We start from the raw sequence: 24,732 nt of genomic DNA on the forward strand, positions 1-24,732 counted from the left end.
GCCAATGATTGAGATGGGAAGCCTGCCAGGGGAGCAGGCTTGAGGGAATATATCAGGAAGTCAGTTTTGATCATGTTAAATTTAAGATGTCTATTAGATAGCAAGGAAGAGATGTTGAGTTGACAACCAGCCAAATGAGTCTAATATTTAGGAGAAGGTCCAGGCTGCTGGAGATATAAATTTGGGACTTATGGGAATACGGGTGGGTTTTAAAACCCTGAGACTAGATGAGATCACCAGGGCCAGTCCGTGTAGACAGAGAAGAGAAGGGGACCAAAGACTGTGCAATGGGACACTGAAATGTTGAGTCAAGGAAAAGAGAAGAAATCAATAAAGGAGATGGAGAAGAAGGGACCAGTGAAATGTGAGAATAGCCAGTGGTGTGCTGGTAATTATAACTATCAGTTCACCAGGAAAAAAAAATTCCTAATACGTGGTGTTTGCCAGTTTCCATGATGTAAATATTCCCACCATGGCCAATTACCAAGGTGACATTAACCACTCATGGAGTTTCTGAAAATTTAAAAATCATCATCTCTCATTAACCAGTATAAGCCAGCTTCACTGTAACACTTACATGACTGTTATGAACAACTATAAATCAGTATATTTGAAATCCTAGATAAAATGAATAACTTTCTTTCATTATATAAAATATGGCAAAATTGACACAGAAGAAATAGAAAATTTGTATAAACCAATTGCTATTAAAGAAATTATGATTGCAATCAAAGCTCCCTTTTTCCTCCCCCAAAACATCATACCCAGATGGTTTTGTGTATGAGTTTTACTGAACTTTTGAAGAATAGATAATTACTCTCTAATATAAGGGGTAAAAGTAAAGCTATCAAACTAACTTTATTAGGATTGTAGAACCTTCATAATAAAATTGGAAAAGGGCAATATAAGATTTAAAAATTACAGACTGATTTTACTTCTGAACATAGATACAAAATGCAAAAGAAAATGTTAGTTACCTTATTTTGGGATACCCCAGAAGCAGACCCTAAGATAAGGATTCATGGGCAATGATTTATTTGGAAGGGGACTCAACGAAATACCAGTAAGTGTGTGAAGTAAGAGGATGAAAGAAAGAAGCAAGTGCATTTTCAAGCAAGTTACTATTATGGGCAACTTGCATTTAATCCATTAGGTTAGCAGGAACCAATGTAGAACACATGTCTCAGTTTTATCCCTCCCAAGGGGCATGGAAATAGGGTCCTTTATCTTCTCAATTCCATCAGCCATTGGTTGAGGGCTGCTCCTGGGATAGGAAAACGTGTTAATTCTCTGGTACTTGCAGCCTGACCTGTACAGACAGAGGAGGTTCCAGTGACTAGAGAAAACTCTCAGGCCAAGAATCACAGATACTGGTAGTTGGCTCAGCATGCACAGAAGTGGTTCATCCCAAGTGGATATGAGCAGGGCACAAATAGCATCTACTACATTAGCTAACTGAACTGAATAACATATTACATATAACATTATCATGATCATGAAGGGTTAAACACAGTGATGCAGGGAATATTAGAAAATCTATCAATACCACATTATAGTGCTACCTATGAAAACCCACACAAATATCTCAGTGGATGCATAAAAGGCATTCGACAGAGTCCAACACCTATTCATATTTTTTTTAAAGCTTTCAGGAAAAGAACTTATTTAGCTTCCTTTTGGAGCAGCCTGCATGCATAGATATACATTTCCTCTGCTATTCTTTGCCAACAGATCAGATGCACACGAACAACTTCATATGATAGTGTCAGGAGGTTATCCATTATTGCCTCGACTCTTAGTATCAAGCAGATTTATAGTGAACTGCTGCCCTTCCTTACAAAGAGTATCTATGATAAGAATGAAGTACTCTTTAGCCAAGAAAACATTTAGAAACCCTCATCACTCTCCTGTCACACTCAGAGTATGTGCACTCTTTTCTGTATTTGTGGGTTGTATTAACACTTAAATTAGAAAAAAGGTCTTTCAAAAAATACCGAGAATCTGGCTGTCCCACCAAATTTATCACTCCCATACTGATATAAGTAGCCTTCATTGTTTACCTGGTACATAGTCAAAATGACAGGTCAAATCAATAGCAAAAGAACATATTATTTAGAAGATGGCACTGGGAAAAAATATCAATATGTAGAAAAAATTGAGTGGAATTCCTACTTCTCATGATATTTTTTAAAAAAATGCCTCATGTGGATTAAATACCTAAATATGAAGGTAAATACAAAGAACTAGGCATAAATTTCAAATTCTGAGATTGGAAATAGAAAAAGCATGTTTGCTACCATTCCTCCTATTACACATTGTACTGGAAGTGATAGTGCAATGCATAAATAAGTAAATAAGTAAGTAAGTAAATAAATAAATGTATAAGTTTGGAAAATAAAAGTGAAACTGTTGTTATCTGCCCATGATACAGTAGTGCAGACTTTTAGAATTAATAACTTAATTTAGCAAAGTTACTGGATACCAAGTCATTATTTTGAAAATCAGTAGTATTTCTATATATAAGCAAAATAATTAGAAAATATTTCAATTGCCTAGGAATAATTTTAACAAAAGATGCTCAAGACCTGTACCAACATTAGTGAAATAAGTAACAGAATATCTAAATAAATGTAAGGCATGTTGTGGATTAGAATACTCCATGTTGCAAATAAAATGAGCCTCCCCAAAACTGATCTCAGTATTTAATGCAATCCAACTTAAAATTCTAAGTAGAACAAGATGATTCCAAATCTAATAAAGAAGTGCAAAGTGTCAAGAATAAGCAAAAATCATAAATTATTAAAAAGGAAGTATTTGAATAGATTCAAGACATATGAAGACACAGTTTTTAATAGAACATAGTATTGATTTGGGGATAGATAAATAGATCAATGAAATACAGAGTCTAGAAACAGACCCCTACACATGTGGATGCTTGGAGTATAACACAGATGACACTGCAGAGTAGTGAGAAAGAATAATCTTTTCAATGCTGAGTCAATTATTTATTTAAATGTTTTAAAAAATGAAATGACCCCTACTTCACCTTACACAAAAATCAATGCCAAATGGATTGAGGATCTATCTGGAGAAAATAAAACATTAAAATTTAATGAAGATAATATAGACTAATATCTTCATAGTATGAGATAGAGAAAGATCAATTAAACAGATACAAAAAAGCTCTAATAACAAAGGAAGTGATTGAAAAACTTGGACTAAAGTAAAAAAAAACTTCTATTCATCAAGAGATGCCATTAAGAGAATGAAGAAAACAAGCCACAGAGTGGGAAAAGACATTTTCAATTCATATAATGAAAATGTATTAAGAATTCCCATAAATCAATAAGAAAAAGATAAACAACTCAGTAAAAACAAAGTGATCAAGGGACTTGAAGAGACAATTTACAAGAGAAGTTATCTAAATGGTCAATGAATGAAAAGGAGCTCAATTTCATTAGTAATCAGGAAAATACAAATTAAAACTAAAATAAGATGTTGCCATACATTTACTAGAATGACTAAATTTAAAAAAAACTGATCATGCCTAGTGTTAACAAAAATGTGGAATAACTGGAACTCTCATACACTGCTGGTAGAAATTTAAATCAATATAACCACTTTGAAAAACTCCCTGGCATCATTTACTAATATTGAATATATGCATATTCTATGACCCAGGAATTTACTCGAAAGTACATACCCATGAGAAATGCATACATATGTGCACCAAGAGTTATGTCCAAGAACACTCATGCAGTGTTATTTTCAAACTAGAATCAACTCATGTCCATGAATAAATTAACTGTGATATATTTATATAATGGAATACTATCCAGAAATTAAAATGAACAGAATACTGCTATACTAAAAATGAATCCCATAAACATAATTTTGAATGAAAGAAGCCTGATACAGAATGTATATTGTATGATTCTATTCCTATAAAGTTCACAAAGAAGAAAAATGAAATGATATTAGAATTAAAGGTTGTTTTAGCAATGTTTTTTAAAAATTATTTTATATTCCTCCCTTTAAAAGGAGGAGTCTAATTCTCCCCCTCTTGAGTGTGGGCTGGACTAGGAGATTAGCTTCCAACAAATAGAATAAAGTGAAAATGATGATGTGTGACTTCAGAGACTAGGTCAGAAAAAGTCACTATGGCTCTTCCTCCTCTCCCTCTTCTTCCCTCCACCCTGCCCCACTCCAACTCTAGGAAAGTTAGCTAACACATTCTGAGCAGCCTTAGGGTGAGGCTCATTGGTGAGGGACTGAGGCCTCATACAACAGCCAGTGAAGAACTGAGGACTCCAGTCAATAGTCGTATGAGTGAGCCTTCTGGAAGCGGATCACCCAGTCTTAGTAAAGTCTTCAGATGACTACAGTCCTTGATTACACCTTGACTACAGTTTCATGAGAGCCTGAGCTCAAACCACCCAGCTAAGCTGCCCCTGGATTCCTGATACTCAGAAAATATGAGATAATAGATGTTTATTATTTTAAGTCACTAAGTTTGGGGAAATTTGTTATAGAGAAATATATAACACCATTGTTAACTTTAGGGAAGAAAGAGGGGTTAGTAAAGAAAAGGGAGCAAAAGGGAGACATTCATAATGTTCTACTTGTCTTGAACAATGAATATAGGAATGTTCTCTTTACGATAAACCATTGAGCTTACATATGATTTGTACAAATTTTTACACCTATGTTATATTCCAACTATAACACAATCTAATATTTTTGGTAAAATTCAATTATTCTATTCAAAAGATTTTTTACAGTGTCATTAAAAAGACACGATAGACAAAATTAACAGAGAGGTGACGGTCTGAGAGAAGATGTTTATAATGTTCATGACTAACAATAGATTAATATCTAAAATACATAAAGAATTCTGCAATACAAACAGGGAAGTAGTCAAATACTAATAAAAATTCACAGTAAAGGAAACACAATTATTTAATAACTATGTAAAGAAATGTTCAACCTCACCAGTAATCAGAGAAACTCAAATACAGCAATAGAAAGATGCCACTTTACATACATAGGATTGGCGAAAAAAAAAAAAAAGCAGATAATATGAGTGCTGCTAAGGATGTGTGAAAAGAGAACCCTCTTACACTGCTAGTGGAAATGCAAACAAGAGCAGCCATTTTTAAAGCAGCCAAGCCTACAAAGCATGTGTGTACTTGACAACTGTAATTCCACTCCTGGATGTATAATCACAGAAACTCTCAGACAAGTGTACAAGGAAACATGTAAATGAATATTAATTGGTTTGAAATAGTAAAAAGTAAGAGTCAACAACCACCAGAGGATTTCATAAGTAAAATTCAATAGATGCATAAGAAGGAAATCTACGCAGGTATCTGACAGAATGAACTAGAGCTGCATATTGCAATGAAAATGAAGCTCAAAACATAATTCTGAGCTTTTGAATAAGAAACAAATGAGTTTTCTGACAAAATGCCATTTCTGTATATTAAAAAAAACAAAACAATACTATATGTTTTCATTTATATACATATATGTAAATAGACATATGAATAGTAAAATAGAAAAATATTCATAAATTAAGCAAGAGTGGGTATCTTTGAGTGATAGAGGAAAGAAGGGTTGGGATTAGAGAAAAAGGGGAGAAAATATTGAAATAAAGTATAAAAAAAGGAAGGAATTTCTTTGAACCAATGATGATAATAAGGCATGGACTCAGGAGACAGGGAGGTGTGAACTTAGGAATAGGTATAACATACTCAATTCTGTGCTCCAGAATACAAGAGAAGAAAAAGAAATCCAAGAATGGTGAACTCGTTTTAGACTACTTGAATGGGAAATTAGCTTCAAAGCCATAATGAGTTCATTCCTGATTGCCCTAGTCTCTGCCATATACCTTACTAGTCGGCTCCTTTCCCAGCAAGAATAAAAGAAATAAAGGTGCTCCAGACCCACCTGCAATGAGACTATATTGGATCCTATTTGAAAGGTAGTATCTTCTAATTCTCTACCCACACACTCATCACCAAGAGAAAAAACAAACAAACAAACAAAACCTTACTAGGAATAGTAATATTTAAGTTTAATAACACAATTTATTAGTCAGGAACTGTGCTGGTACTTTACAAGTGCTATACCTGAAAAGTCTCACTACAATCCCACAAGTTAAACTCCTTATTCCATTTTATAGATTAGCAAACCAATGTTTAGAGAATTAATTTTCCTAAAATCATAAAGCTGGCAAACAAATAACCTGAGCTTCCAGGTCTGTCTGGAACTGACTGTGCTGTCTCCACACTGCTCTTGAGAAAAGAAACAGATACAAGCCCTTTGGGACAGAAGAATCTAGACATTATCTTACTAAGGGATAGAAAGCAGCTCCATATTTAAATGTTGTTGTTTTTTTTTTTAATGTATACCCAGAATTGGTGCATTTATAAAGACAGTCTCGGCCACAACCCTGACAACAGCTGCTGGGAAAGTGGGATCAGGAACAGCTGCTGTACTTTGTGTTTCCAGACACCCACCCCACAGCTGCCTACACATAACTATGTCATTTGCTGCATCAGGACATGGAGGCAGAGAGCACCTCCACTCATTGTGCTTCCCCCACACTAGTGTGCTGAGCCTTCCTTGGAGCCAGTGAATCATAAAATTAGACAATGAAGGACCTGTGCTCTGTTTCTCAGTGATGACTGCTCACAAACACTTCCTTCTCTATTAGTCAAAACAGAACCTGCCCACATTCTACTTAGCCTGCCGTCTAGGTAAATATCTTCATTCTCTAATTCCAGTTTTAAAAACTAGCATTGTTTATATGATCTGCTTTACCCACACAGAAATATCTGTTTCAGCACCAAGGACAGCAACCGTTGGTTTACTAGGTTCAAGGGCGGGGGACAGTAGCATTCTAGAACCACACAAAGTTTAAAGAAAATGTCTTCAGCAGGTGAAAGGCACTTAAAAATATTGTCTGGAATAGTGTCGACCATCTCTGCCTAACTGACCCACCCCTACTTTATTTCCAAGTTCATGAAATGAAAGCCATTAACAACTGTTTTATGCAATCCCTGATTCTCTAAGGGCTTGCCAATAGCACCTACCCCAGTGAACTGTAATTTTCAGTGTACTTCTCCACCTCCTCCATTAGATAGTAAACTCCTGGAAGGCAGATATTGTATCTTCTATATTTTTATCCCTAGTAAACAGCATGGCATTTGGTACATAGAGGCCCTATAAGTGGTTGCTTAAATAAATGAGATCTAGAGCCTGATGATGAGTCTAAGTGAAAATCTAGAGGAAGCACAGGTTTTAAAACTAAAATCAAGGACTAAATACCACTACCACTTCTTTGGTCTTCTTTGGCTTCCTCCCTAACCCCAAGCCTTCCCCACCTCATTCACTTAGGCCACAATCTTAAACTGAAAGAAGAAACATAAAACAATCCTTTTTTTAAGTTGAAGTATAGTCCATTTACAATGTTGTGTTATCTTCTGGTGCATAGCATAGTGATTCAGTTATATATATTATATATATATATATATATATATATATATATATATATATTCCTTTTCATATTCTTTTTCACTATAGGCTATTACAAGGTATTGAATATAGTTCCCTGTGCTATACAGTAGGACCTTGTTGTTTATAACAATTGTTTTTATCCATTCAAAAAATATGGTCCAGGAATTGAGCATGGCTGAAAAGATAGTGAAAGGGAATTTCAGTCTCAATGGGCCAGATGCTTAAGGGGGATAATTTCACTCAAAGTAATGTTAACTGTTGAAATCAAAAGAGAAATCATAAGAAGAAAAAGAAGGAGGAGGAGAAGCATATACGAGTGCTCCAAGCCAAATGAGTCACAAGCAGGTATTGAAGTCAGAGTTACAGATTCAAAGTGAGTAAGATGGAAGCAAGAGCAGGCATAAGTGAACATCATTATCTTTGAACATGGAGGCATAAAGGAGAGTCCAAGTCATACTCCATTTGTGGATGTCATCTATCTAGATAGTTTAAGAGAAACTGAATGCAAATACATCTTAGTGTAATTTTTCCAGGAAAAAAATTCACAAATAACCCCTGGCATAAACACAACTTCTTACCAAAGCACTAAGTCATTTCTACTATCACTAAGTAGCCCCAGACATACTTTAGCAGCAGTTCAAATTTAATATGACTTAAGATATTTTAAGAACTATTCACTTAGTTTTGCAACAGCACAGAAGTGCTCTCCTTTAAAATGATGCACTTTTCCATGAAAAATTGGTACTGAAGTATTAAAAGAATCATGAACTCTAATGCAGATTGTTTCAGAGTGAAGCAATATGGAGAAGAAATTCTACTCTTTTAAAATTTTTTTTTGAAAATTCAGAGTCTATCATGAATGCTCTGAATTTTCAACTATTCATCTGAGAAATAAACAAAAAGCATGATAACTTAATTTATTAGAATTTTATTTCATTAAAAAATCTCCATTGAAAGAGAAAAAATTTTTGCATGGGCATATGGAAGCTTTGACAGGTCATCCATTTGAGTGACCATAACTTGCCATAGTGATATCAACTCTATTAACATATTATTATACACTGATGATTGGAGATGATCCTTTGAATAATGTGTTCTACTACTAGTAACAAATACTTAAAATATGAATGGCTTAAAAGATTTATCAGTTAATTTTTCTGTCACATAAAAAAATGCTCAGCTCTAGGTAGGAAGTCTGAGGTTGAACTGGCAATTCTACAGTCATAAAGGAAACAGAGTCCTCCAATCTTTCTGTTCCATCATCCCTACACATAGTCTCCATTCTCAAGATCACCTCCTGGTCCAGAATGGCTGTCTGGGCACTAATGATTACATCCTGATTCAAAGTAGAGAGCAACGTAAAACAGAGAAAGACAAGAAAGTCACATATCAATTGTCAGTTCACCTTTCAAGGAGATTTTCCAAAGGCCTTAGTGGCAGAATAGACTGAGTATAGACTTTAATGGCAATTTTCCAACCAGAACAAAAAGAATGTATTGTTACTAAGGAAATAGAAAATGGATATCAAGTATGTGAGTAGCCCCTGTTATCTGGATAAGGGAAATAGAGCTCAAAGTGTGTAGCTGGCTTGCCCAATCTCATACAGCTGGTGAGGACAGATTTCTAGACTGGTGTCTGGGCATCCATTCTTTTCTTTCTTCTATTCTCTTAACAAAACCCTGATTTTCTGCAGGTATCCATTCCTCCCATACATGGTACCCTTGTATTGACAGAAGCCTTCCACACATTTAGCCCCAGAGATGGGCTTGATTCATTTAAAGGCCATCTCATCTTCCTTGCTATAATTGGCTCCATACTAGTCACATGATGTCAACTGGGCTAATTAGATGCAAAGGAAGTTTTCTCATGGCTTCCTGAAAAGCCATTGCTTGACCTTCTGGAACAGGTCCCCAGAAGCAATACTTTTTCTCCCTTTTTAATTTTCTCGTAAGTAGATATACGATCTAATTCTAGGACAACTCCTCAATATCAGCATGAAGCTACCATGCAGTGATGACAGATAAAGAAAACATCAGGAAAATAAAGAGTAAATGTATTAAGTTATATAAATTTTACCTACCTTTGGATTATAGGTAGATTCCCTTTTTATTCACAATGATTTGAGTTTGGTGGTTCTGGTTGTCAGTTTGTCAGACACATCTGACATTGGTCCCTACTTGTTTGCCTGCATGATCCGAAAAGATTTTTTTCTTTCTATAATGAGAGCCATACTATTAACTTCTTAGGGCCAGACAGTACTTTGAAAATAACATACAAATGGCCATATGAGTAATAATAAGTTTTTCCTGGATTTAGGCTAACCCTAAGGATACTTCCATATTTAGCTATTCACCACAGTAACTATAATTAAAATTTCCTTTTTTTCCTGCTTTTGCAGAAATCCATCTTTGCATTCTCTATTGAAGCTTGGTGTCATAGTAAGGGTCACAGCATGTCTTCTCTACCTCAACAATCATGTCAGCTTTGCTGCTTGACACAGATCATGCATCTTTTGACTTTCCATTGCTTAAGTCTGAATACATTCCTCATTGTGTCTGATCTCCAGCTTCTATAACATGTCAGCTGTCTCCTTAAATGTTACTTGCTGGTGCATATTTAAGGTAGCAGTCTAATCAGCTGAAATTGATGCTGCTACATTTTTTCCTGGGGGAGTTTCCATCACAAATACTATTGCAGCTTGAGTGAACATGCCGGTGACTAAAGTCCACCAACAGGTTAACGTCTCTCAATGCTGGCTTTTTAGAATTGTATGCAAGCCATCTTTACTGATGGCTATTTACACATTCAGCAGAGTTTGTTGATCCCATGCTTATCATAATTAGACATTTTAAAGCTTTTTTGTTGTTGTGCTAAATATTTTTATGATTAATAGTTAAATAAGGAACAGACCATTAGAGGGTATAAGCAGATGTGTCAACAAATGCATAAATATTGATTAGAGTATTATTAATGAATTTTAGCCAATTGATAGACATTTGCTATAACAGTATATACATAAATAGATAACAATCTCTATAATTGAAGTTATTCATTTATATCAAGATTGAAGAAAGCAATTAATGTAATATTTACTAATAAGGGAAGGTAGCAAATTTGCTCAAAATGAACCTTTTCACATTTCAGTTATCAATACAACTTGCTATAGTCGTAACTGCCTATCCAAAATAAGGTACTTGAATCTCAGAAATACTGATGAGTTATACATTTGGAGTTTGTTCCTTACTCAATGGCTTTACACAGCAATTGTTTTTATAAAGGTAAATGTCTTACTTGAAACTAAAAATAGTAAATTTAGGCAGTAACTGTTAATAAATTTGCTACGAGCTGTTTCCAGTTTTCTAACTGTAGCCTAATTAAGTTCTTTATTAAAAACATACACTACCTAGTACACATTAAAATAGAAGCATAAAGTATTAAAATCTAAATGCATCTCAGCAATCATTTAGTGCAATTCCCTTATTTTACAGATAAAGAAGTTGAAACAAGGAAGGTTAAGTGATTTGCTCAAGGGTTTAGATCCTACACCTCCTAATTCTTAGCCTGTGATCTTTCTATTAGCCCACAGTATTGGGTAATTATTACTGTTTATAGATGTTTACAGTCATCCTTAAACATGAACTTCTATTCATTTGCACAATTACAACTTTTATTAGAGTACGAAGTCTACGTGGAATTCCCAAATGGATTGAGATTTCTGCAGTATTTCCAGGCCAAGAAACAAAGTTCTCAGGTTCAACCTATAAAAATACCTAGTGATAAGATAGAGTTTGTGCCATGAATACAGATTTCAAAGAATTCAAACAGAACAAAATGCATCTGACACTAAATCTATCTTGAATGTTACTCAATCCATGTCTGATGATTCAGAGGTACTAGCAAAGTCTTGAGAGTTGTCATTACAAATATTAACCAACACTGAAGTATCAATTCACAGATGTACTGGCCAGCATAAATTCCCAGCATATAAAGGCCAAAATTGATTTCCCAAATTTCTAAGAACCATTAAACTTTCTTGAATTTTGAAAATGAAGGATAGCTATTTTCTAAAAAGAAACCCTATAAACTTTTCAAAAGGTAAGAAGTAGGCATAAATGATGGCTACTTGTTTATATTTTATATTCAAATCACTCTGGTAATAGAAATTGACTTGGAAACAGAGAGCCAAGCATGCTAAGACATTTTAAGAAGTTCAGACATAACTGCCTGGTTTTAAATATCTTAGTGTTATCTCCAAATCATTTTTCCTAGTATTAAGAAAATTAAAGAGTTCTATTCAAAACATTTATGAACTTCTGAGGCTTAGAGACCTTCAGAGATAAGGTCCTCTTATTACTGTCTACTTACACATTTACCGATTACTGAAGGCAGCCAGAGGCGTTATTATTTAGTAAGTAGCTACTGTGTGACGGGCGCCATTTGGCACTGTATGCCACTAACTTGTAAACTTCCCCTCCAATACTATAGGTCTATATTATTATCTCCTTTATCATATGAGAAAGCTGAGGATCAAAGAGGTTAATGTTTGGCTCAAGGTTACATGATAATTTGGTGTCTATCTGTTCCCAAACTGATGTTTTTTACCTCTGGATTTTCCAAGGGGAATACTAGTACATGCAGTACGTTATACTGCAGAGCATAGTTTCTCCCCACATGACACTATCCTAGGACACTGAACATGTTTCTAAAAATAACTCTTTCCATCATAGAGGCATCCATCTGGTCTTTCTCCAGCTATTCCAAAGTCATTGTTTCCAGTTCTTAGCACCATGTATCTAAAAGCCACTGCTGCTGCTTTTTTTCCTGCAACTGGAGGTTTGGGATAGAACCTTTTCCAAAGCAGATCTGCTGCCCTAAGTGATTGCTCTGAAATCTCTCTTCCTCATTAAATGATGCCAGCCACGAAAAAAATAGTAATGATTTACATTTGGATTGTAAACTAGAAAATGCTACTAAATCCATGATCTTTTCTTTGATCACAATAACCTTGTAAGGTGAACAAGGTAAATATTCTCATTTATCCAATAAGAGAAGTTGAATTTCAGATATGAGATATGGGACTTGCCCCAAGTCAAAGAGATGGGATATGGCACCAATGAATTACAAATCCAGTGCTCTTTCTGTTATCCCCAGGCCCTTCCCATTATGGCCCATGTATGCCTGAAATACTTTGTAGAATAAAGATAAACAATATTTCCAAGGAGAGAGAGGTAAAGAGGGAGTGAGAGAGAATACAATAATACACTCCTACTCTAATGGGCTTTCTGGAAGTTGCCTCCCCCGTATCCAATTCCCATTTCTTGGTAGCCACCCAGTTCATTCAGCCCCCATATGATTGAGGGGAAGTAATCTCAAGTCTGGCTTCAGGGGTGGCATATTAATGGCATAATCCAAACATCTGGCTCTAACTTTTGATCAGAAAGGGGGCATATGACCTAATCCAGGCTGATGAGACTGGAGAGGGGTTTGCTGGGTGCTCATAGGAAAGAAAGGCATTCTCTCTTTCTGGATAGCATATGATTCAGATGTGAAGCCTCGAGCCCTGGTAGCCATTTTTACACCATGAAAGAACCTCTTTCTGATGACTGTGTTAAGCCACTGAATCAAACAAATCTTAAACACTACCCTACATAGGATTGATCGATTGATCTATCCATCTTGTCCTAAAAAGGGTCTAAGGCAGACATAGGGTTATAAGAGTCATAAATTCCCTTTATTTTCAAGTCAGTTTGAGTTAGGCTTTCCTTTACTTGCAACTAAATGCATCTTCACAGATACATGCATGCATACATTTATATATTCTTGGGTAAAAATGATTTACCCAGTGATCAGTGGCAGCTCCAACTAAGCCATTCCAATGCCACTTCTTTAGAACATAAATAACTACAAGCCTGGACCATTACCTTCTGTCACTTTTCAGACTGACAGCTGGCAGTAATTTGACAGTCTTATTCCTTCTCTTCCTTTGCTAATTTCTTATGGCACTAAAGTAAAAGGTAGTTTCACCAAGTCAAACTTAATTAGCACATTTAACATCTTCATTAAGAGTTTTTGAGTCCAGCAAGGTGACAGGTAGAGTTAAAGGGAGCTGGGAATCAGGTATGATATTTTGACAATTAATAACAAGAAGACTGATGTTTGGTAGCTGAGGTCACTGGGTAATTAACTACAGTTGATAGCATCTCAGAGCTAATGAGATGGTATCTGGGGGAAAAACTTAATAACATGTACAGCACTGAGCAAATGCAGAGTGGTGCTTTCAAGAACAAATTTAATCACTATTATCATTGTCAATATGGCGGTTCCTAGGGGCATATCAAATCAGGCAATGCATTTTTCATCTTTATTTAAAAATAACTTTAATGGGGTCAGATAAGAATCTCTAGGCACAAGACCATGAATACTATGAGATTTTTTTAGGGATCTCATCACTTAAAACTGCATTTCCCCAAGAATGTTCTACTGAATAGTAATCTCAAGAAGAAAAGAATTCTGTGACCAATAAGTTTTAATTTCCATTGTTTTCATCTACCTAGAACCTATTTCCTTTCTCCTAATAACAATGTCTTATCCCCACTCCCAATCCATGTGGCTTATGTGGTAGTAACCCCACCTCCCAGAACCATGGAGGGCAGAGGGCATAGAACAGCCAATTATCACATTCCATTTCCCTGAACTTAGCTATTAACTAAGAAATGGGCAAATGACTTCAGCAGTCCAATGTCAGCCCTGGGACTTGTGCTGGAACTATTAGAAAAGAGATACTCTCCTTCTATTGGGGTTGTTAACCTGGTAAAATGTAGGTGTTGGGGTCACTGGTGGCTATTTGCCACCCTTGAGGAGAGCTTGGCTTAGGATGAAGCTAACTCGGAAACAAACAGAACTGAGAAATGGTAACAGACTCCCTTGTGATGTTCTCTCAGCTGTTCTCTCAGCACCTGGACCCAGCTGTACCTCAAGTCCCTAACTTTCCAGTTACATGAGCCTTCTATTAGAAAGTCATTCACAGGGAAGACTGAAAAGGCCAGGTCACAGCCATGTTCTCCTTGCTGCCTACTCAAGGTCAGATCACAGCTAAGCTGGCCAAACTGCTGGACACAAATTTCTCCTCACCTCCACCTGGTCTTCATTCACACACATCATCCTAGGGTCCACATCCAAAAAAATTTCTTAGTTTTAAGTAACTCAGTTTTAGGCAGTTCTGTTTTTCCTCTTTTTGTTTATCACAAAGGTCCAGCCTGGTCACTGTGCACAGCCGGCTCTTGGGAAATATCTATTTGATGTTGATTTAATGAATTTTCCACAGGGTGGATGTTCTGAAGTTCTCCTTGAAAACACGTGCATCAGATTCTACCACTAATTTGGTTATTCAGAGTTTATTTTGACTAATTCAGTCAACAAATGACTGCTATCTATGACCTTCCTGAACCCCATCTAGTCAGCACCCAACAAGTGTTAACCATTATAATTTTTATTTTTAAAAGTCTTCTGGTCTTCTTGACTGGGCTGAAATCATCCCCCCAAAAGACAGTTTTGTACATGCATCTTTCCCATTTTGTTCAAATAAACATCTCCTCCAATAACTGTCCTAAATCCAACCAAGTCTCATCAGGGGAGGTCTCAGGGCATAACAATTATTTCCACCTCTCACATCACAGAACGTTGCTCTCCCACCACACACACATAAACACAAGCTGTACAACTTGGGATTTCTTCATCTTGTAATTCACTTATCCTAGATTTAATTCTCAAAATATTTCATGGTATTCCCTTGACTAGATACACACCTCTCTCAAAGCCAGAGGTCACATCACCTTTTTGAGTAGGGCAAACATTCTATTGTTGCTCTCCTTCACATTGACCCATTATCTTTTGTTTTACGAGGATTCCTAACCAGCCAAAAGCATTGGCGTGTGTGAGATGGTCCAAGTTTTATGCAGAGTTCATTTACTAAAGATTCAGGCATGTTCAAGCCACTTATAGAATTCAAAGGAGATGGGTACTTGCTCGTTAAACCAGCCATTGTCAGCATCTGTTCTGGACAAAACAATTAAAGTTTTTAAGCTATTGTGAGATGGGATTATTTGCTTCATTTCCCATTATAGCTTAAAGTACTTGTTCTGATGATACATTAATTGGTACAAATGTTTCCTAGACTAAACCTAGTGAAAAGAACAGCAGCAGACTCAGCCAGGGTAGGGGGCTTGAGATGTGGGGAGTGGGAGGAAAGATGTCGCCACTGTCCTGCAGGGCCATCATCATCTGCATCACCGTATCTTCACATCAGAAGGTAGAGATCACAGAGGACAGAAGGAAAAGCTCAAGACTGGAAACAGACCTCACGGATGAAGCAAACCTATGCAATTACTTGTCAGAAGAAAGGATAAAAGGAGCCATTCTTATTTCTCATAACAGCATTTTTATAGTTTAGATCAGTGCCTCCTATTTAATCCATTTTAATAGACTCTCAAGCCTCTATTGAACATGGATATATAAACATAGATCAAAACAAGGAAAAAAATCAGTGTATATCTCCTGTGCAATAAGACCGGGCTTGGCGAGATAATTAAAAGTGGGGCCTGTAGGGTCAGAACCAGTTGGTTCAGGACCTGATCCAAGAGGCTGAGTCATGTTTCAAGATCTGGAAGTTCACTGGCAGTTGCTCCAAATCACTTGGAGAAGGTGTCCCAAACCAAGCTGAACACAGAGCCAACAGCCAGTGACCAGAGTGATCAGCCAATCTGAAGGCAGAGGGCTAACAAGAAGTGGGATGACTGAATCCTCCAAGAAAGACATATGGATTCTTGCCTTGAATCATCTTAAAGGCACTCCTAGTACCTGACATAGACAATGAGACAAAAAAACCTTAATGCAAAGATAATTAAACACTATAACATTCTGTGGAAGAAAGGGGAGGGAGCAGCCAGTAAACTCTCCCTCCCTGGGGATTCTGAAAACAGACATCTGTGGTTGAGGATTTAGGCCTTCCTCAGCTGGGACCAGGACGAGACAGAAACTGGAGCTTCATTCCCTTTTCCAAATTGTCTCATCACTTTCATCTGATGCACTGGGAACGCTTTATAGAGTCTTTGGTCTTCTTAAGAGCTTTAAGAAATGAGTAAATGGAATGAAATAGTCTCATTTTCTAAAAGTCATTGAATTAAACAGGAGAAAGCTTATACACAGCAGGTGAATACATAAATTTAAAAGGCTGACAATAAAATAATCACTGTTTTACCTGATGGATGCTTCCTCAGAGGGTAGTGATTTGCCTGCCCATCTCATGAAGGGAATCTGCTGTGGACATAATTGGCCCACCACCAGTATAATCCGTCCTCCACTTGATGGCAATAGCATGGGCTGCTGAGACAGGAGTAAGCTAACAATCCCATTAGTGTGAGCACCATTCCTCTCCCTCCAATTTCTCTCTGGTGCTTATTGACATTTTGTTCTGTATTCAAAGCTGCTGCTGTGGCGGCTGCCTCCACAACCACTGCTTCTGTTAGCAGTGTGGCCTTTCCTATATCAGCAAGGGGGCTAAAAAGACCACCCGAGGCCCACAGCCATCTCTATGTTGCCTGTTGTTGTAATGGGTAATCGGGTGGTGGCAATGGCAACAAAATGAAGCCTGCTACTGTCTCAGGCCCAGGAACCCTGCCACTGGGCCCAGAGACTCTTCATCCAGCATCACCTGTTCCCCTTCTCAGTGCTGCATAGGGTACGGCTGCTCACCAGGACCATTCCCCAGCAGCTCACAGGACAACCCCATGACTCCTGGCACACTGAGCTGAGTGTAGGGGAGAGCTCTTAGGAGAAATCTGCTCCCATTCCCTCATTTTTCTGAAGAACAAATGGAAGCTCAGAACAAGAAACTGCCATGGCTAAACTCACTCAGGTAGGTGAAGGCATCTTCTTGTTACCAATAACAGTAAGACTAGCCTTTATATTGAGCAACTACCTGAGCTGGGCCCTTTGTATATGTTGTTTCCAGTCTTCACCACAACTCTGCAGTTAGGAACTGTTATCCCCTTCTACAGACTGGAATACTAAGTGTCAGAGAACTTGAATGATTTACCAAATACCACATCACTAATAAGTAGTTTCGTGTGGATACAAGCCTAGGTCTATGTGACTCCAGAGTCCCTGCTCCCTCTCACCTTGACCTCGCCAGTATATGGGACAGTTCTAGCCCCCATCTCCTTTAGGCTCCAGAGCAAGACTCTCCCACACTCAAACTGACCTTATATCCTCCCCTCAGTGGTTTCAGAAGAAGCTTGGTCTCCCAGGAAGACTGTATAATCCCACGTAGTGGATTCAGGACATTATGGAATCAGGACATTTCAGCTGTTGGCACACATCTGCCATAGCAAAGCCAAGTCTTAGGAATTCCAGTGTCAGTGTAAACAAGTAGTCTATTCTTCAGGACCAATCCTGCCTTGCTTTGTAAGAGTGACTTTCTTAGACTTCCTGGGAAAGATTCTAGGCTTACAGTCTGGCACTGATCCTGGTTTACCCTTTGTGTTGACCTTGACAAGTTATATAAGCCCTCTGAGCCTCTGTTTCCTGGAGTGTAAAACAGGCCAGTAATAACCTGAATGTTATAAGGACAAAATTATATAAATATTCTAATACAGGGCCTAATGTTTAGTAGGCCCTCAAGAAATGGTTATTTCCTCTCCTTTCCCTTGCCTCTGTTCTTCTCTGCCCCTCTCCCCCAGGCTCCATCTCTGCCCCTCTCCCCCAGGCTCCATCTCTGCCCCTCTCCCCCAGGCTCCACCTCTGCCCCTCTCCCCCAGGCTCCATCTCTGCCTCTCTCTCCCCCAGGCTCCATCTCTGCCTCTCTCTCCCCCAGGCTCCATCTCTGCCCCCCTCTCCCCTAGGCTCCATCTCTGCCTCTCTCCCACCCACTTTCCCTGACTGGGCCTGTCTCTTTCGATGCTTCTGCTATCACCAAAGTTTCCTGGCATCCTGCGTCCCCTCTGCCGCTATACTGCCTTTTCCTTCTGTATGATACAGAAGGACGGGTAGGTCCGAGGGAAAGAAGCTAACAGTGGCCCCACTGGCCTGGGGACATTGGATATGGGAGATCCTGAGAAGAGAGAAAAGATCGAGATAACAGAATCAAAGATTATTAGTGATAGAAAAACTATATATTTGGTAAGGACTTTCAGCGTTCACTGTGTCTGATTCGACTCTTATTCCAGGCAGATGGAAGTATTCTTCTTCACCCACTGCCTGTAACTGCAGTTGAGTGGGGCCATGTTCTGGCCAATGGGTCACGGGCAATAGTGGTATGCATCACTTCCAAGCCAGATCATTTGGTTGCTGGTGCAAGGTCCTCCAGCTTTGGTCCTGCCCACCAAGGTCAACTCTGAAGTATCATGTTTAGATGGGGCACCATAAGATGGTATAAAGTGACTCACACTTTATGGAGCAGAACCCACAGTGACCCACAGTGGAGACGTAATGTGAACAATACGTATTGTTATTTTAAGCTACTAAGAGTTTGAGCATGTCTGTTACCACAGAATACAGTGGTTCAAACCCTGGCTTTCCTGCCACAGCCTCTTGAAAGAGTGTTTTTTTGGAGCCCAAGTAGCAAGTCAGTGACCATACAGATCTTTTGGAAAAGAACACTGGACTGAGAAACGAGAAGCCTGTGAAATGAGTTTGAGACCTGGCTCATCTAGCAGTTAACGATAGGACATTAGGTTATTTACAGCCTCCAAGTCCTCACTCTTCCCATCTATAAAATAAGAGTTGGCATACCCCCAAAATGTGGGACACACACCATTACTGGCACTTTAGATCCTTGGTTTTCAAGATTGGCCCAAGAACCAGCAGCGCCAGCAGCACTGAGATTGTGTTAGAAATTCAAGTCCTTGGGTTTCACCCCAGACCTACTGAATCCAATTCTGTACTTGTAACAAGATCCCAAGAAAATGCCTATCCCTGTTAAAATTAGGAGAAATACTGACAGTGCTAGGACTCAGCACTAAGTGACTTATAATCACACAGTGAGAGAGCCATCCTTTTCCACTTGTCTTTCAATGTTTCTGATTACTTCATGGAGAAAGTCTCAGGTTGAGGCCAATGTGTCTTTAACACCTCTTTAACAGTTGCTAATATTCTTTTTTAACAAAGAGAAAGCAAGCCTCAAGTTCCTGGACAGGCAATAGTATTTAGCTTGACTATAATAGCATTGTTTTATTTTCATTGTGTTTATTTAAGTGATTATCTCATATTTATGGCAATCTGATGCCAGTTTTCTATTTAAAGTAGTGATAGACACATCTTTAAAATAAATTAAGTGGAAAAGTGAACATATTTAAAGAAAATGCATAATAAATGGGAAGAAGTATTTGTTAACGTCTCCTTCCAAACTCCATTGGTTTGACACTCCTGACTTCTTTCCACAGCTTCATCATTAAGGAACTTTATTCCCGCTGCTCGGGGTTGGGGTGAGGAGAGTGCTGTACCTCAATGTGAATTTGGGAGGAATGAAATGAACATGCTCAGGTCAGCATCCCCCTTCTTCCTCTTGGAATTTAGATACCCAGAGAATAATTACTCATAGATAATTGGCTTATAAAATTCCAGTCCAATTGGTAGAATCCTAGCATTGTGTTGTTTATTTAATATATCTTTCTTGTGGGCCTATGAATGCTGGGTTCTGGTTCTGTGTCCTTTCCTCTCCTTTTGTTGCCCAGAAGCCACCTCTCCCTCTGGAAGGATCTTGACCAGCCTCTGGCCAGGTTGTTGCAGTGTTTCTGGTTTCTCAGTTTCTGACTCTGTTTAGAGGAAAAAAGTCAGGGCCCTGATGAGCCTGGGATCCTTCTAGAAGAAAGCGTCAGGTATCCATCATCATGAATCATGAGATAAAAACAGCTGATTGTCGTTAATGCGTGTGGCCAATCTCTTTGTGGCCTAACTATCATCCATGTGGGTCAGTTATGGAGGATTTTAGTGATTACCCTGCTAATGACATAGACTTTTGGCAAAAGGCCTTAGGTAAGAGGTCACTGCTCCTTCCTTGGAAAGTAGTAACTTTTGGGCCCCTGGCATTTGTTTCTGTCAGTTCTGCACCACTCAACCAAACTGGTGCCCTTTGCTCCTTGTTATATCACTCTATTTTGTTTTCATCATGGTACTTATCTCTACTTCTTTGTTTACCTGATTAGGGTCTGACTCAATCCACTAGACTGTAAGCTCAAGGGAGAGCAGGAACCATTCCTGTGTGGTTTGTGGCTGTATCTCAAGTGTCTAGAACATGTTGAATAAGTGAATCAACATTTCCATATTCCAATTGTTGGAAAAAGAAAACTAGGACGCATATTTTCAAGATCTAATTAGCAGTCACTCTGTAGTATCATTGCTTAACCCTGGAACTGAGATATGCATCAACTGTTCCCGCTGTGTGTGGCTCTAAATGCTCTATTACATTTTTATCTACTGCATTTCTATTCATTGGTTCATTAATGCTCTGTCTACAGCTGGAAAGTGTCTGCAGTAGCTCATAAAGGCAACAGTCAACAGGCAAAAGATAAGAGCTTGTAAGTAAAGGAGTAGGACCCAAGGGAAACCTTATCAAGAAATCCTGTTAAAGTGCAACTTTCTATTGCAATCTATGCAAGATCTGTCCCCCAAGCTCCTTTCTCTCCTGTTCTGGGAAAGGTGACTTGGGCATTGAAAACTAGCTTGAAAAAATTATTCAGAGTCCCAGAGTAATTTCTGGTGAAACTGTCCAAAATTTTCTGAAACTTACACTCATCCAAGTAACTGCTCATAAAAACCATTTCTGAGGGAAAATTAAATTATTTCATGCTTATTCTTTCATTTCTCATGTTTCCTCACAACACAGAGTACGTAGGAGTCAGAGGTAGCATTTCACCTGTCCTGGACATTTTTTTTTAATGGTATGTATCTGGACTTTTGGTGTCCTTAAATATAAAGAGGTCTGATTGACACTTGAGGAATATTAAAAGGAAGAATACCAGGAAAGTGGACTAGAGTCTGCTTAGAGGTAGGGGAGTTCCTCAGTGGCTCCTGATTTGCGTGAAGATTTTATTGAGTTTATATGCAGTGGATTAGAGACGCATATCATTATTTGAGGTGTTGATGACTAACTAGAAATTACTCCTAGCTGCTGAATATTTTTTCTTTGAAATCAAACCCATTTTGAATTGTCAACCCAAATCAGTTTTACCTAGGAAAGGCAAAAAAGTCTAAACCTGTTGTCCAGAAATACAGCCACAAACTTATGTCAGATATAAAATACTCATAACCACTGTGATTGTGTCTGGTGTTGTTCTAAAAATGAAAAGCCAGGGGAAAAAAAAGAGATTTAATCCAGAAATCCATCACAGAAGACAGTGAAAATGTAAAAACACAGCACTCAGAACACCACATCCCTTGAATTATATGCACGCACATTGACTTAAGGAAAAACACTGACATTTTAGGAGCTGCCCATTCTGTGACTAAATCACATCTTCCTATCCCTTCATGTCCATAATGCATCTGGTCTAGAATAAATTCAGGGTTTTCTTTAGTCCATTATGTTAATAGCTTGCATTTATTTACTCTTCACCTTTCATGCTATAGCTTCTCATACATTATCCCATTTGAACATTAAAACTAGCTCATGGAGAAGGCAGACATTCTATTCCTGTTGTAAAGATAAGGCTCTGAGAGCTTGAATGACTTGCCAAAGATCACACAATAAATAACCAGCAGAGCTTGCATTAAGACTCCAAATTTCTGAGTCTTTAACTCTATGCCTTTCCTGAAATGTTTCACAGCTTCTTGGGGATCCCAGGAGGTCTGATGTACCCTGCAGGACTCTCATAAGCTTGAATTACAGGGATGTCTCAAGACTTCAGACCTGGATGTTGGTCCAACGCAGTAATGAGCTTAAGCTAGGTGGTCTTTCCCAGACTGTCCTGGCATTGATTAGTCATTTTTCTGGGGAGAACCCAGGCCCTCTGAGCTAGAATCCACAACCTAAAGGTAGATTTGAACTGCTCCATTCTAGGGGAGGGGTGAGGTGTCAAACAGCCAGTATTCTCCTCAAGCACAAGCCCAACGAGTTTGTTTCCAAGGACAGGGAGTTATATCTCATTAGCTCCCATGTATTTTAAGGGCTTGGACCAAACATGCAAGAATTCATGTAGATACTTTCCATCTAAATCAATCTATTCAACGCATGATCAATAATTCATTCTCTGATGAGGCCAAACATGCCTGGGTTTGTACCATCTAGTCCTTATCCTTTTGAGACATAACATAGCTCTGGGATACTCACCTTAACAGAACCAATGAAAAAATATAAGCCTTGTGTATCTCTTCTCCCCACTCAGATGTTACCTGTCTAACCTGATCTCACAGATGCCTCCTTCCAAGTTTACAAAAGATACCTTCATTCTACTGGCACAAATCACAATCTCATTGTTTTCTGAAATTTATTTTAACAGAGACAGGGGAACAACTCTCATTGATTGAGTTCTAAATATTTGTCCAGCACAGAGTTAGGCAATTTTAAGAATATTATCATTTCTAATTCTCACAACAGTTCTGTGAGGGAGTCATTTCACAGATGAGAGAAGAAAGGCTAGGAGAAGTTAGATACCCTTAAGGTCACACAGAGTGGAATTCCTCGTCAGTCTTCAAATTTCAAATCCTGGTTCTTTCTACTCATAAGATGTCGAGAATTCAAAGACAAACTTGACCTATTTGAGCTTTGGAGAAGGAAGAAGGTCTTGTTTTTTTTTTTTGTTTGTTTGTTTTGTTTTTTTTTTAGGAGGGAAGGAGATCCCATCCTTTCTTTTCAGTAATGCTGAGGGAGGTGGAAGAAATTTAAGAGCAGCAAGGGCTTGGTGGAGGAGAGAAGAAGCTTTCAGGGGGCAATAAGCAGGTCTGGGTAGCCAGCTTCAAACAGTGCCAAGCCCAGTAGAAGTAGAGCTTCTGGCAGAGGCTGTGGGTTCTGCAGAGTTCTGCCTGGTCCCTTCCCAGGACAGAGAACTGCCCCCATCTCTTGCTCCTCAGTCTCAGCCTGAGATACTGGAAGTGGCACCTGGAGGCTCAGTAGGGCAGGGAGTTGACAGTGGCAGATAGAGAGGTGTGTGTGTGTGTGTGTGTGTGTGTGTGTGTGTTGGGGGTGAGGGGTGGGGGCGTCTGGTGAGAGGCTTAGGCTCGATAATGTAAGGGGTTGGGCAGCTCACGTGATTCCAGGAAGGCGGAGACAGGCTAGCTGGAGGGACGACTGACAGGCCGCTAGGAGGGGTGCAGGATGGGGGGGGGCAATCTGAATAATTGAGGAGCTGTTCGGCAGCAGCGGCTGCATACTGCCTTCCTTTGCCACCACCACTCCGCATCATAGTGGGAGAGACAGAGCCTGGCGCTGTAAGTGCGGACCGGCCACCAGCTCTCCAGCAGCCAGTTCATCACCTTCAGCCCTCTGGTGAGTGAACGTCCCCTTCGCCGCAGTCTGTCCCCCTCTGTGTTCCCTGCATCCCAGCTGGGACCCTCAGGAATAGGATGATCGCCTCGCTCGTTGAATGAACCTAGGAGCCGGAGCGACCCGGAGAGGGAAAGCAGGAACATGGCGCAGAGGCTGAGGGCGCCCTCCGGGAAGGGGTCCCCTGGAAGAAGGAAGAAGCTAGGTCAGGGTCTCTAAGACTCTGGCCTAGAATGGGGCCTGACAGCATCCAGGGTTAGGGGACGCCGGGTCTGCCAGGCGGGGCTGGGGCAAATACATCTCTGGCGCGGCGGGAGCAAGAGGCGGAGGAGGGAGCTGCGAGCAGCGTCCGGGCTGCTCGGGTCTCCACAGACGCCGGGCCCGTCCTTTCCCCGCCGCTTTAGCACACACCCGGCTCGCGCAGCTTGGTTCTCGGCCTCGGAGGGAGCCCACTGAAAGGACGAGAAGCTTTTCCGGCCGAAGCCCGAGGGGAGGGCGGGGACAACGTCTGCCTGTTTACCTGAGAGCAAACTCTTCAAAGGGACTGTAGCTGAGCCCAGTGACCTGCCAGGCCGGTGTGCTCTGAGGGACACCTGTCCCCGGAGAGCAGTGACATGACAGGGGCGACGAGGAGGACGTGATGGGTGAAGTGTCCAGGGAAGCTCCCTGGCCAGAGGGGGCAGCCCTGGGGAGAGGATTATCGACTGCACTTCCACCTAGTCAGAGTCTCCTCTCTT

General features: G+C 39.4%; 1 protein-coding gene and 1 long non-coding RNA gene across 3 annotated transcripts in view; both read left to right on the top strand.

Annotated features, from left to right (window-relative positions):
- Positions 1 to 6,663: 6,663 nt before the first annotated feature.
- On the top strand, positions 6,664 to 15,915 carry LOC116665248. The gene is made up of 3 exons (XR_004321768.1): positions 6,664 to 6,674; positions 14,256 to 14,261; positions 15,749 to 15,915. It is a non-coding gene; the product is annotated as an uncharacterized LOC116665248 (long non-coding RNA).
- A 7,337-nt stretch (positions 15,916 to 23,252) lies between these two features.
- Positions 23,253 to 24,732, top strand: part of SLC7A14 (solute carrier family 7 member 14) — a 102,745-nt gene continuing 101,265 nt past the window's right edge. Inside the window, exon 1 of one of the 2 annotated variants that reach the window (XM_006188079.2) lies at positions 23,253 to 23,998. The gene's annotated coding sequence lies outside the window, so the exon portion shown is untranslated. The remainder of the gene's footprint in view (positions 23,999 to 24,732) is intronic. The other variant, XM_032484424.1, reaches the window with a different exon arrangement.

This window comes from Camelus ferus, chromosome 1 (assembly GCF_009834535.1).
Source record: "Camelus ferus isolate YT-003-E chromosome 1, BCGSAC_Cfer_1.0, whole genome shotgun sequence".
NCBI classification, from domain to species: Eukaryota; Metazoa; Chordata; class Mammalia; order Artiodactyla; family Camelidae; genus Camelus; species Camelus ferus.